Source organism: Cygnus atratus, chromosome 3 (genome assembly GCF_013377495.2).
Source record: "Cygnus atratus isolate AKBS03 ecotype Queensland, Australia chromosome 3, CAtr_DNAZoo_HiC_assembly, whole genome shotgun sequence".
NCBI classification, from domain to species: Eukaryota; Metazoa; Chordata; class Aves; order Anseriformes; family Anatidae; genus Cygnus; species Cygnus atratus.
The window spans coordinates 96,181,305-96,198,517 of NC_066364.1; the positions used below are offsets into that span (position 1 = coordinate 96,181,305).

Sequence of the window (17,213 nt, forward strand, 5' to 3'; positions counted from 1 at the left end):
AAAGATGAGGAAATGGTTTTCAGTGTATGACAGGTTTCTTTTTAGCGCTACAACTCTGCACTGCCGTACACTTCAAAAAGAAGAACAGCACAGAGGGGTGCCCAGGCTGGGACCCAGTACCGCTGCTCCCGTCCCGCTGGTGGGGAACTGGAGGATGTCACCTTCCTCATCACCTGGCGCTGGGCCCCTGCCGTTCCCGAGGGGAATTGCTGCCCGAGGGAAACCAAGCCAGCGTGCAAAGCAGGCACATCAGATCCAGGCTTAAAAAGCAGTGTTTCCCTTGCATCCAGGTTTGTGCTTTAGGCACAGGAATGCTCTTTGTAGAATCATTGCAGGAAAGAAATAAGTAAATGTGAAAATAAGTCATTTGAAATCCTTCCATTCCTGCCATATCTCCTCCCAGACAACTGGATAGAGAAAAGAGGTTTTTTTGTTTTTGTTTTTTTTAAAAGCCACCACCACCACCCTGTTCTCTGATAGAGCATCCCGTTACACTTGCACGTTTCTGGTCTTTTTCAGCTTGGCAGTGGACTAACAGGCTTCTATTGCTGGTGGGCAGAGTGCTCAAAGTGCTAACAGAATGTATGGAGCAGTTTATCTGGTGGGTTTGGAGATTCTTGGTTTATGCTTTTTTCTCTAGGCAGACTCTTCAAAGCGTCAAACTGGACATCTCCCTTCTACTGTGTGGGTTTGCTAATTGGATGGATTGCAGGTCATGCCCCCTTAATTTAATGGTGTTGCAGAAGCCTGTTTGTTTGAGGCTGTTTCTTTGATCCCAAGTCTATCAGGATTTAGATCTTATTAATTGCAAAGTTGCAGTTTTGTTAGTTAGGTGCATGGCGCTCTTTCCTTGTGACCTCAGGTACATTGAATTGTATTATGCTTACCTAAAAAAATCCTTTTGTTTCCTTGTCAGTTTGGTTTGCAAAGGTGGTAAGACGTTACTTGATTAGGGTAGGCATCATTTAAACTTGTCCATGAGAGCTTTGTTGCATCCATGTCTTGCATGCTTTACCATATTTAAGAAGGACTCTGTGTTGACAGTTTCTTGGCCTGCAGATAAAAGGTGCAACGTACCCAGGTTTGATATACTGACAGAAAATTGTCTCCACGATGTATAAGGCTGCTGTGATTATTTCTGGCCATTACCATTGGTCTCATTTTACAACTGTGCACATTATATAATTTGATGCTCATTTAATTTAATGAGAGGTTGCTGCAGACTTATTTATGACTCGGTAGGGCAACCTGTACACTTTGGCCACCTCTTTTAACCTTTCTGAAGGAGGAAGAGCGTGTTTCTTACAGAACATGTTACAACATCTTTAATACATTTATATCCAGGTTTCCCAGATTCCTGCAGACAGGAGGGCGACTTGCCTGGGGTGTGGATTATACTGGAATGGGAGCAGAAGTTTAATTTTTTTCTTGAACTGCTCATTAGCTTTCTGTTGTAAGGTTATTGAGTGGTATTAATGGACTTTTCCTTTTGTTGCAGATGGAATTTTGTGACTTGCTGGATTCTGAATAGGGCGAGGAGATGTGTCTGATAAGGTAAGAGAAGAGGGTAAGATAAAACATGTTCTTACACAGAACAGTCTCACTGGTCTTGTGTTCTGGTTGAAGACAACTGTTTCATTCCTTGGCAAAGCCCTGCAAATAATTGGGATGTTTGTTTATATATTTTGTCTGTCTCTGATCTTCAGAGCAGGGATCATTTCAGTTCTGTACAGCTTCTGTCCCAGTCCTTTCTCCTGGTGAAGTGATAGGCGAAGTCTAGGCAACAGAAATACAACTCTTTCAGGCATAGGCATGGGCAGGTCGGTCGTGCTTACCTTAATATTGTAAAGTTTCTTAAAAGTTACACGTGAGGTAGAAGCCTTTTTTTTTGGGTTCAGGATTTCCCCCCTCATCCCCCAGGACTTTTGAAAAGTAAAAACATCTTTGAGCTGTTTTAGCTTCTATGCTTTAAAACTTGTTTTTCCTGTTGTAATATTTTCAAAATTGGACTGTTTTGAATAGGACAGAATGTATATCAGTAGAAAACCTTTAGGTTTGAGTTTGAAACAAGTGTTTGCTGTCACTGACATGCTGAAGGAAGCTGTAAGTTTGCAGAATTTTAATAGCAGCATTTGAAAAAGGCTGTGTTCAGATAGATGCTTTTTCTCTTTCAGTTTCTGGTCCAGACATTTCTACTGTCAGAGAAGAGTAGATGTCTTTAAAACTAGAAGCGTTGGAAAAATTATATTCAGACACCAAACAGCTGAATATAGTAGTGTAGCATGATGCAGGAATTATCAGTCTTTCAAGCTGCAGTCCAGCCTATCACTATCCACCTCATTCATTTATGTATTTCATTTCGTCTCCTGTGTGAGCTCTCTGTAACTTAGGGGCCTCAAAATCCCTTTTGTTCTTTGAGGTTGTTGGTTGGAAAGTGTAGTGAAAACAGCTAAAAATACTATGTCATCATGCAAGGATCAGGATTAAAAGCCTTTTTCCTTCAATTGAGAGATTTAGCTCTTGCAGACAGGCTTTTTTTTTTCCATTTTAGTTTTGTTTGCTTAGTGGAGTTACTGTTTTGGAGGGTGGCTACCCGAGCAAGAACTGAAAATTTTAGGTGGCTCTCAGCCCAGCATGGAGTATGCAGGAATCAAGGGCTCTCTTGCTTCTTAGCCTTCTGCAAATCTTGGGCATTTTCCCCTTTGTCCATTCGAACCACACCCTTTCATCCCACCGTTGAATTACATTGTAAATATTTTATTTAATGGCTTACAAGGCCACCTTTGAGTAGATGGTATGTATATAGCTGGTAAAATACAGCTCTTCAGGTGAGAGGTCTGGCAATCTGCAGCGCTATTATGTAAAGCACCTCAGTGCATACCTCGCTTGTTATGTAAACGATCTTCACTCACTCGCACGTGTTGGAACCGGCCTACTTCTGTTCCAAGAGTGGCGAATTACGGCTGTGTTCAGGACTTCTTAGAGCGTGTTCAGCCCGACTGTGCGGGCAGCCCAGCTGCCGTCCCCTCACGCGTCCACCACCGGCATTGCTGCGGTGGTGGCCGCCATGGTGTGCCACCGCACGTGCAGAGCCGATGTGTGGAGTCGAGTGTGGTCAGTATGGGTTAAATATGAATGCTTGTGTTCAGGTTGGTTTGGTTTAGCAGATTTTGTCGATTTTGGGGAAGAATTTCATTCATCTGGCAGTGGCGGGCACTGCTTTGGTGTGCAGGTGGGACTGTGCCTCAGTACTCACTCAGCTGCTCCTGTTTTCCTAGGCTCCTCATAAATATTTCGTTTGTCTAACTTGATTTTTGTTTAAAGTCTCGTTTTTCACTGCAAAGTGGATATTCATGAATGTACGTGCTTTAACCTGGGCAGTTTCTGTTTTAATGCCTCTCCCAGGGTGAGCTCGCTCTCTCCTTACCTCATAAAACAGCTACCGAGGGAGCTTTGCGTCTCGAGCATATTCTCCTGCTTAAGGCCTTGACACCTTTTCTTACCATGGTTTTATTGCCAGCCCCAGGCAGGTACAAATCGTGAGTCAGGTCCCTAGAAATCACAGGATTGGCTTTGAAATGGGGTTCCGGGAGAGAGAAGTTTAACACTTCCCACTGGCTCTCGTCTTTCACCTCTAGAAGAGAAGATTCTGTCCTGGCAGCGTGTGATACTGTTTCAGGGTCGAAATTAATCTTGAGCTACAAATGTCATCTTTTGGCTTTCAGAGGGACTTCATTTATTTGTTCCTTCCCTGGCAGCCTGGGGCAGAGAAGTGTCACTGTCCCACTCCCTGTCCTCCTGCCTCGCAGGAAGAAGCGGCTGTCCTGTTCATACTGCTTAAGGCCACCATTGTCAGGCACCCCTAGTTCTTAGAGCTATCCCTTATTACTAATACTTTTTTAAACTACTGTGTTCCCTCTCCCCATTTGCTGCTGTGCTTTCATCGTTCCAGACAGGCATCTGGATCCTGCTCCAAACTTGCCCTCAGGTCCTGTCTGTGCCTCGTGTCCAAGCTTTCTCCTGATCACTTATAGTTTTCATGGATATTTCCTGACCCATTCCCTGCTGCTGCTGCTTCTGGAGTGGGACTTAGGAAGTATTCATGAGAGCCTCGTGAGATGTAGCGAGCTTGTGCTGATGTTGATGGGTGCCAGAGCTCTCACACAGCATTTTCTTTTCCTTCCCCCTTATTTCCCTGTGCCTTTATCTCTCTTCCTTCCAAAAAGCCTGGGGCCCTTGTGAACGAGAAGTTAATCTTCACACGGGGTCTGCCTGATAATTTGGATCAGAACCATAAAATCATTCTATCAGAGCTGATCTAGTTTCAGAGGTACATTTGTGAGATGAAAATGACTGATCGCTGTGATGGCGTTGTGTCATATTGGAAAGGAAATGACAAGGAAATAACAGTTACCAGGCCTATTTTCACCCTCTGTTAAACAGCATCGACCTGATGGATTGCTGCGCCAAGGCCGCTTGTCTTAACAGTTCCAAATTAGATTACCAATTAATATTGATTATCTGAAAAGCAGTGTGTTGATGTATATTCTGTTATTAATGGCTGGAGCACGCTATGTTCATGCATTTTATAATGGCAATCTGTTTTGCAAACATTTCTGGTTGGTCTTTTTAAATTAGTCTTGGCAGTGAAAACACCAGTTTAATTCAGAGTACGTTATCTCACTGAAGTATTTGTGTTCTTTTCACGTTTTGGGTGTTTTGGTGTTGTTTTTTAGTGGGAATAACACTTGATTTTGATGAGACCAGATTGAGGCAAAGTCAAAGGATGATTTCTGTCTAAACTGGTGCACTGTGGTTTCTTCTTGTGTTAATGCACATACGTGCAAAATTTTGGCATTGCTAGATTGGTTTTGCTAGTGTCCTCTGACATTGCGTATGAATTATTTTTGTCTCCCCAGAAGCCGTCTTAGAAAAACTTTCAAAATAAGAAAGCTTATTTGAATAAAAGAGTAACAGGTATTTTGAGTTCCCTTTCTTGTGTTATTTAGTTGTTTTGTCACAGTATGTGGAAAGTACCTGGAAAGTACAGGGAGGAAAATGGGAAATCTCTCATGCATAAGGAAAACCTCTAGATAACAAAGTTGGGGGGAGGGAGGGTGGAATATCTACATAAATGTAGACATCAAGGTAAATGCTTTTTCCTTTTCTTTTTCTTCCAGAAAATTTGAATATTTGCACAATCTGATGTTGCAAGTTGTAAATGCTTAACACTTCTGAAAGAATAAATTACTTCATTGCCTGACTGTGTAGATAACTGTCAGCTTCAAAGGATGAAGTGAGTTAGAAGGAATGTCTGGAGATCTCGGCATAGGCTAATATTAGGCAGAATACTGAAAGTGGGGGAATACATTCAACTAACAACAGAGGCCTAAATGTACGTTATATATAAATTAAGACTAACCATGTTATGAAAAGCAAATTTCTATGGTTCTGCTTTTAAAGTGGAATACTCAGTTCCCCCTTCCCCACTCTGTCACACTAGGTTTCCCAAGCTTGTTGTTATAAGAATTGTGCTTCTTCTGTAAACAGTGAGATGGAAAATTGACCTATCTTATACTTCTCAAGTTATCTTTACGATAAACGTCACCTTCCACTGTTAGAGTATTGCTGTGAGCTGCTTGGTTCTGTAAGAGGCAGGTAACTTTTTCTGCAGTCTTGACCAAGCAATTAAGAGAAACTGAAATTAGCACTGTAAAACGCACAGTCAAGCAATGGGGCTAAAATGGAAAGAGCCATTTCAGTTTTTGCTTGAAAAGTGAACTGATCTGCAGTTCCCCTCTGAGCTTGTAAGCATGAAGGAGTGTTGTTGGCCTCGCAGTTTCTGGGGTGAATGTTTCTTGTCTCTCAACCGCCCCATACCATCTCTGCCACTTGTCTGGCTGCTCAGTGAGCCAACTCGGGGTACGAGACCTGGACCAGCTATGAGCTTCTTCTTCTCCTCAGGGTTATTTTTCTGACCAGTGTCCCTGGGCTCAAACAGGCACAAGGGGAGCATCAGGGCAGACCCAGGGGGCACAGCAGCATCGCCCCTGTTGCTGCTGATCTCTGGGCACCTCTGCAGCTCTGACAGCTCGACCAGAGTTTGGAGACGTGGTGTGCAGGCCAGGGGACCCTTGGCCTGGGGAGCCTGCTGCGTGCCTGCTCTGCTGGGCAGGGCGGCCGCCAGTGCCAGTGCGTGAAAATAGCGCTGGAAGCCAGGAACTTGTAACTGCAGCTCTGCTAATGACTAGCCTGTGGTTTTGGGCAACTCCCTCAGCCCTCTTTGAGTCAGCTCCCCCGTCAGTAAAAAGGGGATAATACTCCTTTATAACTTGCTGCTGAAATGATTAATTGTTGCACACAGTGCTTCAGGTGTCGAGGTCCTACCATGTATTGTTGTTACCATTGCTGTGGCGAGGCCTATCTCAAACTTTGTTCAGAAACCCCAGCTCCAAAAACACAAAAGGTTTTGGGGGCTGTTTTTCTTCTGTTGTTGTTGTCGTTGTTCCTGCTAACTATTGAAACAGATCAGATTGACTCTCGGTACTGAAGTGCTAACCACCAATACTGGCCATCTGGATCGTGCTCTCCTCCCCTTCTCCTTCCTCCTCACACCTCCTCTCCTGACTTTCCACTCTTCACATCAACAGTTTCCTAACTGAATTAAGGACAGATTGCCAGGAGATTTAAAAGGGAAGTTTTAGTTGAGGTTGAAGGTGAAATCCTAGCAGAGAATATAAGGCTCTGCTGCTGAGGCAGAGAGGTAGGGAAACATTCTGGTTTTTTTCCTTCCCAACCCATTCTGGGTGGAAGCCATGCAGTTTCCAAGCTCTGGTTTCTGTTGCCAACCCGAGATATGCCAGTAACTCACTGGTTCAAAAAAAAGAAAGAAAATTCTAAAAATGTTGGGGGGAGCCCAGTGAGTGCAAAGCTGCAGAATTCATATTTGAGATTTAAAAAAAAAAAAAAAAAAAAAAGCTCCAGAAATTAAAGAAAAAATTAGTCAAGGTCCCGGGGCTGAGCTGGTGGCCGTGCTCTGAGAACACCAGAAGCTTGCTCACAGTTAGCTTCCCTCACAAATGTGCTCTCCTGGCTCCTGATTGACCCTCACCTGTGGGTGGTCCTGCTCCTGCCGGAGGAGGCGGTGCTGTGAGGAGCTGAGGGCTTGCCCCATGCCATGCGTTTGGGTGGCGGAGGAGGGAAGGGAAGGGCAGGGCAGGTGGCCGTCACTGGTCCTTGCTGGGTGGCAACCTGCCGGCAGCCCAGGAGGCCAAGCCTGCTGCAGCTCCTGTCCTCTACTGGGCTGCTGTCTTGGTTCTCAGCCAGCATGCCCTGAAATGAAATAAGCTGCTCGTGATTTGTGGGCATCATAAACGCCAAGGAATGGGCTGTAGCTTTAGGAAACCGATGTTCTGTGGAATACATTCATAGATGTCTGTCCCCAGAATAAGCCTCTGTTATCTGCTCATCCTGTCTTAGTGCAGATCATGAACTCTTGCTTGGTAATTTCTACAGAAAGCCCCTAACTTCTGTTGTTACTTTGCAGAGGTGACTTTGCAGAGGTGTCTACTTTTGACTATAAATGACAGAATGCAATGTGTTGAAGTTGTAAATTGCATTCATTTCTCTCTGGAAGGATTTTAGGCAATTCTCTCTTCTGTGCTATATACATTCTTGCATACTTTATTTAATTGTAGTAGTAGAGCGTTGGGCCAAGAATTCATCAATATGGCAAACTTTTGTGTCTGTATCCATAGGGGGGATGTAGTGTAGGGCCTTGTCCAGGTGTCCTTGTTTAATGCAAGTTGCTATGAGCCGAAAAGTAGGGAGAGGAAGATCTGAATATTACAAGCTTCGGTGCTCAGATCTGCCACGAGCAATTCTTTGGGAAACTTACTTCGTGTCCCTCATCCAGCCACACAAAAATCGGCATCTCCAGCACTGATTGACACTAGCTGGACTGATCCACAGCTCTGCTGCTCTGTCCTGGGGCGCTGGGAAAAGCCTTAAATGCCCTGAACGGAGGCCATGGGGCACTTTGAAGACCCGTAACGATGAACTATGATTTTAATATTCTAATGGTGCATAGGGAGCAGCCTGTGTTTCTGAAGATGTCCTCCGAGAGCTGTTCTGGTTGGAGTTGCTGCGGAGGTCTGTATTTCTGAATGTACGGCGTTGCTGCACAGTGGGGAAGATGTAAATGGCAGAGCAGTGGGGCAGAGTTTTATTCAGCTGGGTAAGATGAAGTGTTTCTTGTGGATGCTGCATTTTGCCAGCTTGCTGCCGATGAGTTTCTGGGTGTACCGCACATCATATCAGTTAGCTATAATTAAGTACCGTCAGGCAGAGGAGATTAATTCTGAACTCTTCAAAATGTTTTCCTCTGCCCAGCAGCATCTTTTTTGGGCCTAGTTTTGACTAATGTATTCCTTATCTTCTGAGTAAATTTTTGTAGAGACATCTAGCCATTTTGTCAGTAAGTCACTGATAACCATTATCCTCTTTGATAAGCAAAATACGCTGACTCTTTAATTCTCAATATAAGATGTATTTTCTGAGTCTTTAGCTGTTCTTGTGGGACCTTCTTTTCTCCAGTGAATAGACCAGAAATACATGTTGCTCTTGCTGTTATTTTTCTTAGATAATGCTCTCCCTCCTGCCCAGCCTTATACAAAATAATGTTCTTATCCATCCAGTGGCTGTGTTTCCTTGCTTAGTTGCAGGGTCGTGCAGGAAGTTCAGTGTCTAGATTGTGTCTGCCGTGACCCCCAGGCTTTTTACAGGATCGTTGCTTTCCAGGGTGCAATTCTCGTGATTCTTTTTCATTCCCATAAGTTTGTAACTTTTGTGGCATTGCTGTATTTAAAGCTAGTTGTAGTTCATGTAAATTATATCCATCAAACAAACAAAAACACCTTTACCGCAAAGTAACCTGATTCACTTTCTGCTTACGGTTGTCCCAGGTTTTGTGTTCTGTGCCAATGACAACTGCAGTCATACCTTCTTTCAGGTGCTTGGTAGAGGCAATGGATGGCATCGCTTCAGGCCCCCAAAATGCCAAAGAAAAAATGTGAGAGGAAGTGGGGTACATGTTGTCATTAGAGATAATACTTAAAGGATTTTGAGTCTCTAAATTGAACTACTTGTACTTTGCAGTTTGGGTTTGTGCGAACATAATTGCAACTTTGAATTCTTTCTTTTAAATATCGCATGTATGTGGGGGTGTAGTTGTTTTGTTTTTGCTAAGTAGCATTTTTCTGGAGAATTGTGTTCATACCGCTTCTGTTCTTTTTGAAGGTAAAATTTAATGTTGATACTTTTTTTTGGTCTAGTTCTTAGGAGATTGAGTACCAGACAGTTGCGCATTACCACCAACTAATAGTCAGAAGGTACAGTCTCGCAAAGACTTGACTAAAACTAAATGAATAGCTCTCAATTTCCTGTGGGTTTTTCTTTTTTTGTATGTCTGTGTGCTGCTTACCAATAAGGAATAGAGCAACTTTCTACTTCTGAGATAATGTTATTTCCAATTTTTATACTGTTGAAGTAATTTTTGTTAAACGGGAAGAAAAAAAGTTAATAACCTTGAAAAGGAATTTCTCTGCAAAGTGTGCAATCAAGGTTGGGATCTTCTTTGCTCTTTGTTTTGTCAAGAGGAAAAAAACCGTGGTGCTTTAGTACTTCATTAGCCTTTTGCTTTCAACTGCAGAGCCTTAACAGTGTGCTGCTTTCATGATTCATTTTAGCATTTGCCCGTGAGACTAGTATTTGAACACCTCTTAGAGATGAAAAATGTCAAGACCTTTGTTCCCACAACGGTGTTGTACACAGCTGTGTTTTATTCAACTCACTACCCGTTTCTGAAGTGAGTTGAGGAATCTGCTTAGGGTGGCCCAGGAAGTCTGTGGGAGCTGGAGGGACGGTACCCTCCCACCAAAACCGTCTTCTGGTGGCCAGGGAATGGTCTCCTTTGTGTCTGTCTTCTGTACGCTTAGATGGATTTTTACCCTTGTTAAACAGTAGCGGTGTCACTTTGATCCTGTGCACTTCTGGTTTGAAAACTTGAGTATTATTCCGATTGCATGCTTTTTTCTTATAAGCGTATGCTCGCTGGCCCTTATCCTAGTTTGTGCTATTTAAGACAGGCAAACGAGTAGACCTGTTGGTGTCCCACTTAAACTTCCTCTAAATTTCTTGAATAGACAAGTTGGAAGAACAAATTATCCCGTTCTTTTTCTCTTGGCTTTCTTCTGCTGTCTTGCAGCTTGAAATATTCTCTCTCTTCTAGTAGGCTTAAGCAGGAGTGATGAAGTCTTCTCTAGATGTGTCCTCTCAAGTTGAACTAGCTATACCATTAATCCCGCTAACAAAACTCAATTGAAGTAGAACTTTTTGACACGATGCTATTGGGATATCCAGCAAGCTTTTACTGAATGAAAAACGTGAAAAATGTGCTTGGAATGTACTTGTGCAGCTTCCTGTGTAACTTCTGCCTTTGATAGGCTTTTGGAAGGACCATGCTGCCTCAAACTTTGTTTGTACCAAGAGAGGCTCTTAGGGAGCCCTTGAGGGGTTGCTGCATTCTCTCTCTCGCAGTAGATAAATGCACGCTCTGTGGGTCGCTTACTCAGAGAGACCAGCTGTTCCTGAGTTTTGGGTTGAGGGTTGGAGCCAAATGTGGGTGTTCTTGTTTCTCGAATTTCTGGGTATGGTGTGAGGGAGCGAAAAGGACGGCATGGCATGCTCTGAATGCCCCAAAGAAGAGTGGAGTCTTGAGCCCGTACAGCCGTGTGGCTCAGACTTGTTGAGAGAACAAAGGAGGTGTAACTTTTTTTTAATTTAGCCTCAAGAGATACACAAGGGTCATCTGTCGGTTGATCTGAAGTTCAATCAACCAGCAGCTTCTGGTGAGACCTGTTACTGTGTGAGGTTTGAGTAAAAGTAGTAATGGTCATCATTCAGCAAAACCACAGCTGGCAGTGGTTAATGACAAGGTATCATCTGGCATTATAAAAGCACTTTGTTAAAACAAGGAAGAGGATTGTGTGCCCAGATGTCAGGGTGATGGATCCTAGTGTGAGAGTCAAAACAGGTAATGTTCTTTAAGCACTAGTGAGTCATGTACAGTCAGGAGCTCCTGTGCTGTCCGTCATGTCAGACAACTCCATGTTCACTTCACTTGCCTTCTTTTTGTACATGATTTTGTTTTCCATTATGGATTAAATTTGAAATTATTTCCTTACTCAGGTATTAGCATAGTATAAAATGTTAACCCTTTTCTGGTTGCTTGTCTTTTATATATGTTTTTCCTTACTTTTTATTAAAGCAATACTATTATGTAATTATATAAAAAAGCGTATACGAAGAACAGTTGAATGTGAGAGAGACGGACTGACCTTCTATGTTCTTTTTCTCCTGTTTAAAACAAATTGAGACTTTTATGATATTTTACTAGCAGTCTCTTGCTTATCCAGGGAAATTATTTTTAAAGACCAGACCCTGGGAGTATTCTTTTCATTTGGAAGGGGTTACTGTTAGCTTTCCAGGCTCAGCCACTGTGGCTGGTATCTGGGATGTAAAAACATGGCCACACAGGTTGCTGGTGGTGAGAACGTTGTGTAAATGTTTTTTCTTAGGAGGAGGTGAACTTATTTCTTAATGATTTAACTACTTAATCTTAGGAAATCCTTGGGGAAAAAAAAAAGATATCTGGGAAGTTCTGCCAGAAATTTATGCAGGTGTGGTGAGAGAGGAGAGAAGGGACTATGCTTTCTGAAGTTAAATGTGGGGCAGGAAGTGCTGGAGCAAGCGTTGGCCAGAAATGCTGAAATACAGAATGAATGTGGGGAGGCAGGACACGAGTTCTTTTTGTGGTTGCACTGCCAGCAAGCTGCTTCAGCCTGCCTGTGCCTCTGAGCCTCCACCTGTGTGGAACGAGCTACAAGACATGCCTCACAACTATTGTGAAGGTGCTAAATTAATGCTTTCAGTAGAAGATCACAGAAGGCTTTGAATAAAGCTTTACAAAGTGCAGAGTGTTCTTACTATTAATACCAAATAGTTTGTGTGCATCTCTTAAATGACAAGGAAAATGAAATGTGCCAGATCTGTGTAGCTGGGGAAACATTTGCTCGTTATTTTGGAAGAGCTGGAAAGTGCAGATGGAGAAGGGAGGATTGAGTCTAGGTATGGAAGACAAATCCCATGGATTGTCATCATGGATGTGGTTTTGGACTCCTTCATCTTGTTGCCTCACATCTGTAAATCCGTTTTGTAGATGGCTGAGTTTTTCTGAGCCCAGTGAGAGGGAATACAATGTTTACCAATGCAGAATAATGCATGGCAGAGGAAGCTGCTGCTGAAACTTCTTACTTGAAGAAAATGTGACAAACCAGGAACTGCTGTAGTCCCTTTCTTAAATAGGAAATACACGCAACCACAAAAGACAAGTACAGTGCTAAGTGACTGGCTGGAACCTATATTAGAAATTTGGCATTTAAAGAAACAGTCTCTCAGCCTGCTTTGTCATTTGGATCGTACTCGAGAAGCTGCAAAAAGGCCAATATGTATCCTGCCAGCAGAACAACAACCAGCAGCATTTGAAGCTGCATATCCGTGGTAGGGTTCTCCTTTCAAGTGACGGCCTGACCCGCTCTGCTCGGTCGAACTGAGGTTCGGGCCCGCCTCACAGCAAGGAGGGACCTTGCGGCCGGTCCTTCTGAGGCAGAGCTGTCTGTCCCTGGTCGCAGTTCCTCCATCTGCCCTGCCCAGGCTGTCCTTCTGCACCCACAGGCCTGATGCTTGCAAAAATCTCTTGGTTCATTTGAAGGCAGCTCATGGAGAATGGGAGAGATGAGGAGATGGCTGGAGAGTCATCTTGTGTTTCAGTTATTTTAGCTGGTACCAGTGAGGTGTGGACTTCCTGCGAGCAGGTGAGAATTGAAAGCCCTGCCGCTGCCATGATTTGGATACCAGCACGCTCGGAAATGAGGAAATTTACTGCCCTTTGACTTATGATGGGGATCAAAACAAAACAAAAAAACCCCTCCTATTCAGAGAAGCAAGTCCTCAGCTTGGCTGTTTCAGGAACAACAGCTCCATGATGATCTCAGTGCTCCTCTGATTGGCAAGTTGGCCACCCTTTGAACTCCTGAGCTCTAATGAAGCTTTTTTTTTTTTTTTTAATATGAGCTCTGGTAAGTATGTTGTTAGCTAATCAGTTAAATATCCTAGGGAAGGCTTTGTGGCTGATGATTAATTCCGGTAATTAATTCTGTTGTTGAAGTGGGGTTCAACGGATAACTGTACTGGTTTTACTTCAGAATTGCTAACCTGAGGAGATGTGTTGAAACTTTGACTTCGTTAAAAAGTTAAAGCTCTATTAAACTTTAGCCTAGGAAATGAACCTTTTAGATCTATGTTATGTTGTTTCCATGTCCTAAATAAATCCATGTAGGCTGATCAACAGTGGGTACTTTGGTTTTGAGTCAATCCCTGCTTTTCAAGAGTCATCTCGGAGCCTGTAACGTCATCTGACGTTTAGCTCCCTTGTGATGTTGGGTTCAGACTCTTCTGCCTCTGTTCCTCTTTGTGCGTGCTGCGTTTCTAGCACAGCATCACAGTACTGGTGCCATTTGTCTAAAAGATAAAGGTTTTTACTCTTAAAATAAGGCAAAAAGTATAACTGTATTAGTACTTTTGTTTATAAATATGAGTTATCCTTTTTGAGCTGAAAGCATAAGAAGCACTAGGTTCTAACAAGTTGTGCTGACTTAACTTCAATGGTGGATTTTTTAAATATTCATTAAATGCTTTCCTGTATATAAAAAACAAAACAAAACATTTTTATACTGGAATAATGAGTATCTGATATGACAGCATGGAGCAAAAGTTTATTATGCATATACAGATGAGATAAGTTAACTTGTTTAAACTGTATTGTAGACACAGTGCTCCTGCTTTTGAAAAAGTTTCATGACTCCATATAACTATATCAACATGTTTCCATAGTTAATTTCCAGCCTACAATTATATTATCTTTTGTCTAATGGAACATCATCATATTAAGTAAACTAATAACCATAATGTTAATGTTGCTGATGCTTTATTAGATACTTTAAAGAAAAAAAAAAGGAAAACAAACAACAAACCGCAATCCTGCATTCACTTAACCAGGATATATTTTAACTCATGAATCTTCTTTGTGAGGGGAAAATCAAGGTTGCATTTAAAGTACTGCATCCAGTGCTTGGAATGGACCAGTATACACCAGCATGCCATACTGGTGCTTGTGAGAACATCAAATACATGTATTCAGTGCTCCTCAACACTTCTGTACAAGGAGGAACAAATGCTAGACCAGGACTTCTGACACACATACGTATGTCTATGTTTATGACACAGATATAGAAATAATGGCAGTGACTATACATGGGTGATGAGGCAACGTAATTATTTGGAAAGCAAAGGAAGAAGTAACTACAAGCCTTTAGTTGGTAGGACTGATATCAATTTATTTCAGGATCACTAATCATCATGCTAAACAAAGTTATTTATTGTTAAATTTGAAAATGTCACCAAAAATCAAGGGTATGGTAAATAATGACGTGTCCTTTGTCTCACACAGGATTAATTCCCTTTTTGTATAGGCTTACATTTATATTATGGTAGCACAGACTGGTCCACCTCTGTATGTTATGCAGAGAGAAGGACTTAACTATGTTCTGCAGAGCAGTTTACATTGGGAAGGAGTTGGGGTGATGGTAAAAAGCTAACAAAATACAGACTCCTTGTAATGCTACTAAAAGACTGGATGCAGTCTTTGGACATGAAAGCTAAATGTGTATGGTAGGAGTATATAGTATTACCAGGGTATAATGGCACCAAATCCTTACTTGAATACTGAGTCCACTACTTACGTGCCTGCTTTAGAAAAAAAAATGCTAACAAAATGTTTTCAGAGAGCTGAGAGATCAATTACAGTTGGAAAACCTGTTTTACTGTTAGATAACTTCTTTTTTTTTAAAAAAAAAAAAAAAAAAAAAAAGCCTTGCAAGCTTACTTTAAGTGATGTGTCTGAGCTGTATTTTTCAAATACCTATAGAGGAGAGAGAAGGTACAAAGCTCTCCTGTTTATCAGGAAGAGTAAGTAGCAAGATGGAATAGCTGAAAGTTGAAACTAGATGAATCTGGACTAGTTGTAACAAATTATTAAATGGTGTGAATTTCTCACCGAAACAACTCCCTTTGGATGTGATGGATACTTCATCACTTGCTTTTAAATCGGCAATAAATGCTTTCAGCAAGGGGGACCATTGCTGATGAATGTATTCTGGACTTCAGACAGTGATATACCTGCGTATAGTCCTATGGCCCACCTGGGGAGGAAAGCCAGCCAGGTGGTCACAGGGGGCTTTTCTGTTTTCAGGATCTTTGAGAGAGGGATAGAGACCACCTGATGTGAAATGACATTACCCTCCAAGTCTAGTGTTTGTGTACGTGCTTTTATTTGTTCCTGGTACCACTTATAGTAGGCTGGTCTTTCTTTGTTTTGTTGTTTCTTTTCTCTTCACCAAATCTGCTGCTGTTTGGGTTATGACTCAAAAGAAATAAAACAGACTTGAAGTCCTGCTCACCCATCCTTGTGAAGAGGGGCATCTGTAGTTAAAGGAAGATGAGTTTTGGGGGGGTTTTTGCCAGAGTCAGATAAATGAGGTTTTGCATCTGTACAGCTATCATGTTGGGGAAGAACCGTCCAGTAAAATAGAAAATGAAATACTGAATGCTCTTTGTAAAGCAGCAGCTGTTCAGACAAACTTATGATCAAGTGCTTCATGCAATTTTTTCTTGATCTTGTGGGAAATAGGTGTATCTGCATGGGCCATGGAAATGTACTAGGAACCCTCTACCTTTTAGGTAGGTTATTCAGATTCATTCTGTGTCAGTCACAAATGGATTTTTTTTTTATGGCAACTGTTTGTTTACATGTATAAATAAAGTTTGTATTAATCTGATCTCCTGCTGAGGCATATTTCCATCGCTGTGTCAACCCTGTGGCACAGTTTGTGTAATAACTGCTGCCCTGAGTTTTCACAAAAAGGCAGAGGTCACGTGGAGTTTCCTGTCAGCTTCTGCATTTGCCTCTTCAGGTCAGAGCAGAGGACACAAGGTAGAGCTGTGCAACGCTACCCAGAGAGTGGACTGGAGTTGTCAATTCAATATTATTTATGGTAGTGAAAATAAAACGGATGCGCAATTTAATGTTTTAAATGACTTGCACTGTTTTGTTCCCAGAGTGGCAATTCTTGTGTAGAAGTCTCAACACAGAAATCTGTGTTGGTGAGGAGACCGTTTGTGGAGAATGAGGTGGTATGATTTAATGAAAATTCAGTACCTGTTGCGCTTCTGATGTTACAGCATAGCTTTTGTTTCACTGATCTTGGTGAGAATGGCGGAGAAAATGCCACTGCCTGTTTTGTGGAACTGTCTGCGCTTGTGACGCATATTTAGCATGAATAATTTATGGTACTTCATTGCAAATGGAGTGTTCTGTAGTATATTTGTAAATAATGAATTCTTTATGGCAGGACATCTGTGTCTGTGCTCTGTGGATCCTGTGTTACAGAACTGGTTTCCTAAATATGCTTCATGATAAGATAGCTATCCTTTTTCCCAGACTGTAATAAAGTACTTTGTATTCCTGCTCTATTATCCATTTTGACTCTGGCTCATAAATCATAAATGTATAGGTAAAAGTTTGTGCTGTTTGTTGAGAGTTGACATGATGTTGATTTTCTTTTATAATAAGAAGCCAGGTATCCTCAGACATTCTGATTTTTTTTTTTGTGCTGCGTAAAATCAAGTTAGTGGAGGACTTGTGTGCAATATAAATTAAGTTTGCTGCTCCTAACTTTTCTGAAGAGTACATGTTTTTATAAGACAGTGCTTTAATTCTTATTAAGTAAAAAAAGAAAAATGTTTCTGGCACTGCCACTGAGGTAATGAAAATGCTAAGTATAGTGAGCAGCTCAGAATGGTCATAAAAAGACGGGGGGATTGCCTGTTTGTCCCACTATACGACTTTGGGACTAACTTCTTCAGATGCTTATCTGTATGACTTGAACAGGACTTACCTGAAGGCTTGATTAGCATAGGACTCTTGTACAATGAGTTACCTAGCAGGAAGGGAGTCAAACCTCTCTGGATTTTTGGGA

The 17,213-nt window shown here is 42.0% G+C and overlaps 1 protein-coding gene across 10 annotated transcripts in view; it reads left to right on the plus strand.

The window, feature by feature from the left end:
- The window catches only part of TRERF1 (transcriptional regulating factor 1), a 101,739-nt gene that overhangs the window by 27,562 nt on the left and 56,964 nt on the right, over positions 1-17,213 (plus strand). For 9 of the 10 annotated variants that reach the window (XM_050709376.1, XM_035555959.2, XM_035555968.2 and 6 more), the window contains exon 2: positions 1,499-1,554. The gene's annotated coding sequence lies outside the window, so the exon portion shown is untranslated. Of the gene's footprint in view, positions 1-1,498; positions 1,555-4,950; positions 4,978-17,213 lie in introns of those variants that run through there. The other variant, XM_050709373.1, reaches the window with a different exon arrangement.